Source organism: Octodon degus, unplaced genomic scaffold (genome assembly GCF_000260255.1).
Source record: "Octodon degus isolate 3935 unplaced genomic scaffold, OctDeg1.0 scaffold00038, whole genome shotgun sequence".
Taxonomy (NCBI): Eukaryota; Metazoa; Chordata; class Mammalia; order Rodentia; family Octodontidae; genus Octodon; species Octodon degus.
The window spans coordinates 7,641,571-7,648,881 of NW_004524614.1; the positions used below are offsets into that span (position 1 = coordinate 7,641,571).

A 7,311-nucleotide genomic window follows, 5' to 3' on the forward strand; every position below is an offset into this window, starting at 1 on the left:
GAACATATTGTTGGAACACAAAATTATTGTGTTCCAATAGAAACACTTCGAAATTGGTGTCTCACTCTTTCAGTAAGTCCACTGTCATTTGGGGGGATAAAAGTACCCTATAGGTTAAAAGTGCACTTATTTGCATTTTCAAAAGCATACATCTTCCTGAAACACTTTGTTCCTATAATCTAATCAGACACGTCCTCCAGCCTCCCACCCCAGGTTCATCGTCTCCAGAAAGAGCCACGAAGCCTCTGCTTTGGTATCTATGACTTTCTTTGCTCTATCTCATCAGTAGTCTCAGTGAACTAAAACCTTCCCAGCTTGCACTCTGTCAGCGTGAGCGCCTTGCTCAGGACCTGTCTGTGTGGCCTTCCCGCCACCTGAATCTCTCTGCCTCCTCTTGCCCATCAGGAGAACTTAGCCAGCCATCAAGCCCCAGCTCAAATGCTCCTTCTGCTGGAAGCTCTCTTAGGATACTATAGCCAGGCAGCTTTAGGGGGAGAGAGAGACTAAGAGAAAGAGCGCAAGCACTTTACATGCACATCTGCTAAAAACATTATTGTCTCTCATTGCATATGTTTGTGTTCAACTATTTTCTTCACTGGGCTAAGGCCCTTGGAGACAAGAGTAATTCTTACTCTTGCATTCTCAGCCACTGATCTATTGCCCAGTAATAATGTATTATTTAACATTACTTATTTAATGAACAGATTGAATAAATGAATGGACCTAAACAAAATTCTGCAGTGTAAAAATGGGAGCTATAACTACTAAGTGGCTATAGTGAAGAGGTAGTATTTGACCTTGGTATTGAAAGTCATGGTTTTGTTGGTGGAAAAAAAGGTGTGTGTGGGGGGGGTAGAATTATAAACAAAAGAATAGCAAGAACAAAATATATGGTCTTTTCAGAGAGCAATATTAGGACCTGGGGACATAGCTTAGCAGCACAGCACCTGCCTTGCAACTACAAGGCCCTGAGTTTGATTCCAAGTACCAAAAAACAAAAACAGAGAGCAACAACATAGGTTCAGTGGAAGAAAACCATGAAAGAGGAAGTGGAACCAAAATAATGTGCTAATGAGTTCAAGTTCAGCCAGCGCTGGTGATAAATGTAATCTCAGCTCTCTGGGAGGCTGAGGCAGGAGGACTGCAAGTTCCAGTCCTGCTTGGGCAATTTATCAAAACCCTGTCTAAAAATAAAAAGGGACTAGAAAGGTAGTTCAGTGTTCCAATGCCCGTGGGTCCAATACTCAGTAACGGGGGGCACGCACACACGCATGCGCGCGCGCGCACGCACACACACACACACACACACACACACTAGTTCAAGCCCATTCTTAACATAATGAAGGAATTTCAGGTAGGGGTCAGACATGATCAGACACGTTACCTGATTAGAGATTGGTTAGGAGGAGATAAATGAAGTCAAGGCAATTTTTAAAAATAATAGCCTGGGTCCAGCCAGGAGGCCTGTTGTTCGTGAACTATGTTAGAGGCAAACTATGGGGCCATTGAATACGACAATTTGGAAGAAATGGAAGAGGAAGTATGGCTTAAGAAGAGAAAAAGGCAAAGAAATGTGGACAAAGATCCTGTGAAGGAAGATGTAGAAAAAGCTAAGAGGCGAGGCCGCCCTCCAGCTGAGAAGCTGTCACCAAATCCCCCCAAACTGACGAAACAGATGAACACCATCACTGATACTGCGATCAACTACAAAGATAGTTCAGGGGGCAGCTCAGTGAGGTCTTCATTCAGTTACCGTCCAGGAAAGAGTTACCAGGATACTATGAATTAATTAGGAGGCCAGTGGATTTCAAAAAAATAAAGGAAAGAATCCGTAATCACAAGTATCGGAGCCTGGGTGACCTGGAGAAAGATGTCATGCTTCTGTGTCACAATGCTCAGATGTCCAACTTGGAGGGATCCCAGATCTACGAAGACTCCATCGTCTTACAGTCAGTGTTTAAGAGTGCGCGGCAGAAAACGCCAAAGAGGAAGAAAGTGAGGAGGAAATCAATGAGGAAGAGGACGAGGAAGAAGAGTCTGAGTCTGAGGCAAAATCTGCTAAGGTGAAAATCAAGCTCAATAAGAGAGATGAGAAAGGCCGGGACAAAGGAAAAGGCAAGAAAAGGCCAAATCGAGGGAAAGCAAAGCCAGCGGTGAGCGACTTTGACAGCGACGAAGAGCAGGATGAAAAGGACCAGTCAGAAGCAAACGGGACTGATGATGAGGGATCCCCGTGGAACTGAGTATTTTTCTTCCCCTCTCCCATTTCTACCCAGTGGCTTCACGTGTCCTGTGGGCACTGGGCTCTTTCTCTGTCCTCCTCCTCATCTTATAAACTAGCTTTAGAATAGTGCCAGACAAACATATGATATCATGGTGTAAAAAACACAAAGTTTGTAACATACTGTGACCAAATGGGCCTCAAAGATTCAAAGATTAAAACAAACAAAAGCTTTTGATGGAAAATGTGGGCGGATAGTATATTTCTATAGGTGGGTCTAATTTGGTAAGGGTTGTGCCTGGCTTTATCACCTGTTTGGATGAGATTTTTGTCTTTTGTAGCACTGGTAATCGGGAGAAGCCATTAAAAGCCACTGGTCATTTTATTTTTCATCAGGCAATTTTCACGATTTTTATTTGTTCAGTATTTTTTTTTTTTACACTGTGGTAGATATAAGCGACTTTAATAGGTGATAAATGTACAGTAGTTAGATTTCACCTACATATACATTTTTCCACTTTATGCTCTATGATCTGAAAAATGCTTTTTAAATTGTATAAGATTTATGTTTACTGTAAACATTGCTTAATTTTGTTTGCTCTTGGTTTTAAAAAAATTCTGTTGAAAACGCTATTGAATATTGTGATCTATATAGTGTACTGGATGGCTTCTTTTGTCTACCTGATTTCCTGTGTCACCAATGTGTATTGTCTCCGTCTCCCTAAAATGTACTTAATCTTTGCTTTCTTTGCACAGTGTCTTTGGTTGCAAGTCATAAGCCTGAGGCAAATAAAATTCCAGTAATTTCGAAGAATGTGGTGTTGGTGCTTTCCTAATAAACACAATTTTGCTCCATTAAATAAATAAAAACAATAGCCTGGTGGAGACTAGCATGGGGGATGAGGGAAGCAAAGTGAATTTGAAAATTATTTTGGATCACAGGGACTTGGCAACCAACTGAACGCAGAAAGCAAGGCAGCAGACAAGTGCAGACTGTAACTGAGGGGACACGGGGACACCACCTCCTGTGTACCGGCTCTTCACTGGCAGGGCGCAGGCTTGAAGAGAACAGAATGCATTCTCTGCCTGCATCTTTTACAGCTTCCAACACCAGCCACTCATTCAGAGAAGCCAGTCAACAGTTCTTGAAAGAATTAATGCTTCTATTATCAAATATGTAATAAGGACAATGAATGAGATGTAAAAGAAGAGTCAGATGTCTATGTTAAGACTGAAACATGCAATAATATAAGCAAAAATCTCACTTGGGCATAATGGCTCACACCTATAATCTCAATAGGCTCACACCTATTATCTCTGATGCCTTTTTCAGAGACTGACTTTTTCTGTTCTCAGCAGTCAGCTTGCACACCCATCCTACCAACACGTCACTGCACAGACTGAAACCTCCTGTAAGACAGTGAGTGTTGGGCCAGGGAGATGGCTCAGTGGAATAAGCGCTTCCCTGGCAAGCACAAGGGTCTGAGTTCAATCCCCGGTTCCGCAAAAAAAAAAACCACAGTGAGTGTTGAGGAGACAACAGCCAAATGACAACCCTTTTTTTGGAGAGAGGGTGATGATAGTTCAGGCCTCTGAAAATGAATCCAAAAGCCATAAAAGAAGCTGAATGTTTTGGGCAGTAGAAGGAAAGAAGGAAACTTACTAACAGGTAAATTGAAATCTTCGGCAAGACTCGTAACACATTGCTGAGGCCGTCTTGAGATAATGGCCTTGATCAGAGCAGGGCCACAAATCTTTACAGTTCTTCATCACCTGGCAGGACTAACGAGATTTTATGGCAGGCAAGCTGTTTGTCCCTTGGATGACATTGGCAAGAACAACTGTGTCTTTATCACCCAAGGATTTCTGCACTTCAGCTTCCTCCAAAGACTGCTCCAGCCTAAGTGAGAGCATTTAAGCATATAAGAACCTCGTGCTTCACCTAAATACCAACTTCTGAAAAATAAGAAAGCAAACAAATAAGCATGCTCTACAACATGAAGCCAAGAACCTGTATCTCATGATGTAGTGTTCTAAATGTCCATGATGTGACTGAGGACATTTGGCCTAATGCCCAGGAAAATCTCACCCAATGGGCGCAAAGACAGGCAATGGATATTAGCACTAAGATGATACAGGTATGACAGTTATCTGACAAGGACTTTAAAGAAATTGTATTTAAAAAAAAAAAAAACTACTCCAAGAAGTAAAAAAGAAAACATTCTACGTGGCCTCAGCTAAATTAATAAATGAATGAGATGTAAAAGAAGAGTCAGATGTCTATTTTAAGACTGAAATATGCAATAATATAAGCAAAAATCTCACTTGGGCATAATGGCTCACACCTATAATCTCAAAGCTGAGACAGAAGAATCAAAGTGTGAACCCAACCTGGGCAACTTAGTGACTTAGCAAAACTCTGTCTCAAAATAAAAACACTTAAAAAAAAAAAAAAAAAAAAAAAGGCTAGAGGTGTAGCTCAGTATGAAGGCCTTGGGTTCAAGCCCAAGTACAGGAAAAAAAAAAAATCAGTGATCAAACAGGACAAATCCAAAGAAATCCATATACATATCCTATTCAAATTGCTAAAGGAGAGAGAGAGAGAGAGATCACAAAAGTAATCAGAAAGCAAGGCATGGTGATACACACCTGTAACCCCAGCACTTGGGAGCCTGAGGCAGGAGGATGGCCATTAGTTCAAGGCCAGCCTGAATTACAGAGTGAGGTGCTATCTCAAAAAAAAAAAAAAGTAACCAGAAAAATATGCACTGTTTATCTCGGAATAACTAAGGACTATAGGATTCTTACCTGAAAATATTGGAGGAAAGATAATAGGTGAAAAATAAGTGCTGAAAGGACAAAATAAAAGATCATCCCAGATTTCTATATTCTAAAAATATGTCCTTCAAGAATGAAGGTGAAGGGGCTGGGGAGATGGCTCAGTGGAATAAGTGCATCCCTGGCAAGCACAAGGACCTGAGTTCAATTCCCGGTTCTGCAAAAAAAAAAAAAAAAAAATGAAGGTGAAAGGCTGAACAGATAGCTTGGAGGACTAAAGCACCTACTTAGGCAGAGCGCAGTGACTTGGGTTCGATCCCCAGTTTGCCTTCCTAGTCCCGCTCTGGGGGGTTCACTGAGATGGCAATTGAGACTGGGTGTAGTGGTGCACACCTGTAATTCCAGCACTTGGGAGGCTGAAAACAAGAGGATCACTACAAGTCAGATCTGTGTAGTGCGACCCTGTAGACCCTGTACTAAATACATTAAAAAAAAAAAAAAAAAAAGAATAAAGGTGAAGGGCCACAGAGATAGCCCAGCGGTCTAAGTGCATGCCTAGGCAAGCACAAGGACCCAAGTTCGATCCCTTCCACCCCATGCTGTGTGCCTCCCACCCCGGGGCGCTGAGCTGACCACCAAGTCCAGGCACACCTGTAATCCCAGTGCTCGGGAGGCTGAAAACAAGGAGGATCACTATGAATTTGAGCTGCATAATGAGACCTTGTACCAAATACATTAAAACAGGTATATAATATATAAAGTTGGCTATATGGTGCCCTCATGAATATAAAGCTATGGCAATCAGTGATTTCTAGGAGACGGGGTGGGATTGGGGTATATTAAAATGGGCTGAGGCTAAGGATGAACTATGTAGCAAGACCCTGAATCAAAAGAATAAAAATAAAAATAAAATACAAAAACATTAAAGTGGGCTATCATAAGTGGATTTGGGAGCGATGGAGCCCATGCACACCCAAGTCTCTATGTATGTGTAGAACTTGGCACAAACACACAGGCAATCTTGTTGCATGTTAAATTGTCTAAGCCAGCAGAGATGCTGCTCCTTCCAAACTTTTACCTTTTGACTACTACTGGGACTTCTACCACCTCCTCTCAACACCGGCTTGTGCAGGTGATCAGTGAGGTCAGAGGCAGTCCATGTCTGCTGTCCTGGAGTTCAGCTGTTAGCTGGATATACCCTGCCCACCTTCCCTGATGCCCAGCTCAAATAAAGAGAACAACATATGCTTCAAGCTGAACAATATAGAGTACTTTTGTTGCAAAGATGTGCTTTTGGTCAAAGTAACTGCTGTGATTTGTCTGTAGATTTGTCCCTAAAGAGAGTCATAAATGAAAGGCTTGGTCTTCATTCCATGACACAGAAATTAAGTTATAGGGGGGCCTGTCCTTAAAGGGGATGTGAAGACCTTGCCCCTCTCCTCCTCCTTGCCTCTCACCTACTGTAGGGTAGATAGCTTCCTCTACCATGTACTACCACCATGATGCACTGTACTGCCACGGGGCCAAAGGGTAGTGTGGCCAAGTGACCTGGACCTGAAGGCTCTGAAATCAGGAGGCAAAATAAACCTTTCCTCCTTTTTAAGTTGTTTACTTTAAGCTGGTTTTTTTAAATCACAGTAGTCCCTGGATGACTAATACAGTAGTAGCACTCATTTTGTGCTGGTGGTTAACAGTATTGTTGCCTGTGGCATACCCATGAAGGAAAAGGAGATCACATTTGCCAAAGAAGGAATCACAAGACCATCAACACCACTCTAATACTGCAGTTCTGCATTGTTTAAAGGCTGGGCTACTGTGACTCTTTTTGCTTAAAGCAGGAATTGTGCCATTTTCAGTTTTGTGTCTCTAGAGAATGGCATGGTGTCAGACAGAGATGCTCACAGTAGTGGAGGCAGGGAAGGAGGAAAAGAATGTGCTTGTGTGTGAGTAAGTGAACTAGGTGGCTTATTAAGCAGCAGACAGCCAGGCACCTTTGCACAAATGTGTCTCTTGCTGTTGATGGGAGGTGCAGGCTGCGTGGGCCTGTGGCATGGGGTTAGGAGGGTGATAACACAGGGACCTGGTCTGGAATAAAGCAGAAGAACTGGGCCATAGCAGGTGATGGACCTAGCACCTTACCCATGGGTTGGCACAAGTCCAGCCCTGGGATTAGCAAAAAAACTAGCAAAAAATAAGTGAGGCTAGAAATCCACTAGGGTCAACTGTGAGTGAAAACACTACATCTCTAAAAGGCTTCATGCTGGACTAGATTAGCTCAGTAGCAGAGTGCTTTCCTACTCTATTCAAAGCCC

The 7,311-nt window shown here is 42.6% G+C and overlaps 1 pseudogene; it reads left to right on the forward strand.

Moving 5' to 3' along the window:
- Window positions 1-1,522: 1,522 nt before the first annotated feature.
- On the forward strand, window positions 1,523-2,469 carry LOC105742144 (annotated as a pseudogene).
- Window positions 2,470-7,311: the final 4,842 nt, after the last annotated feature.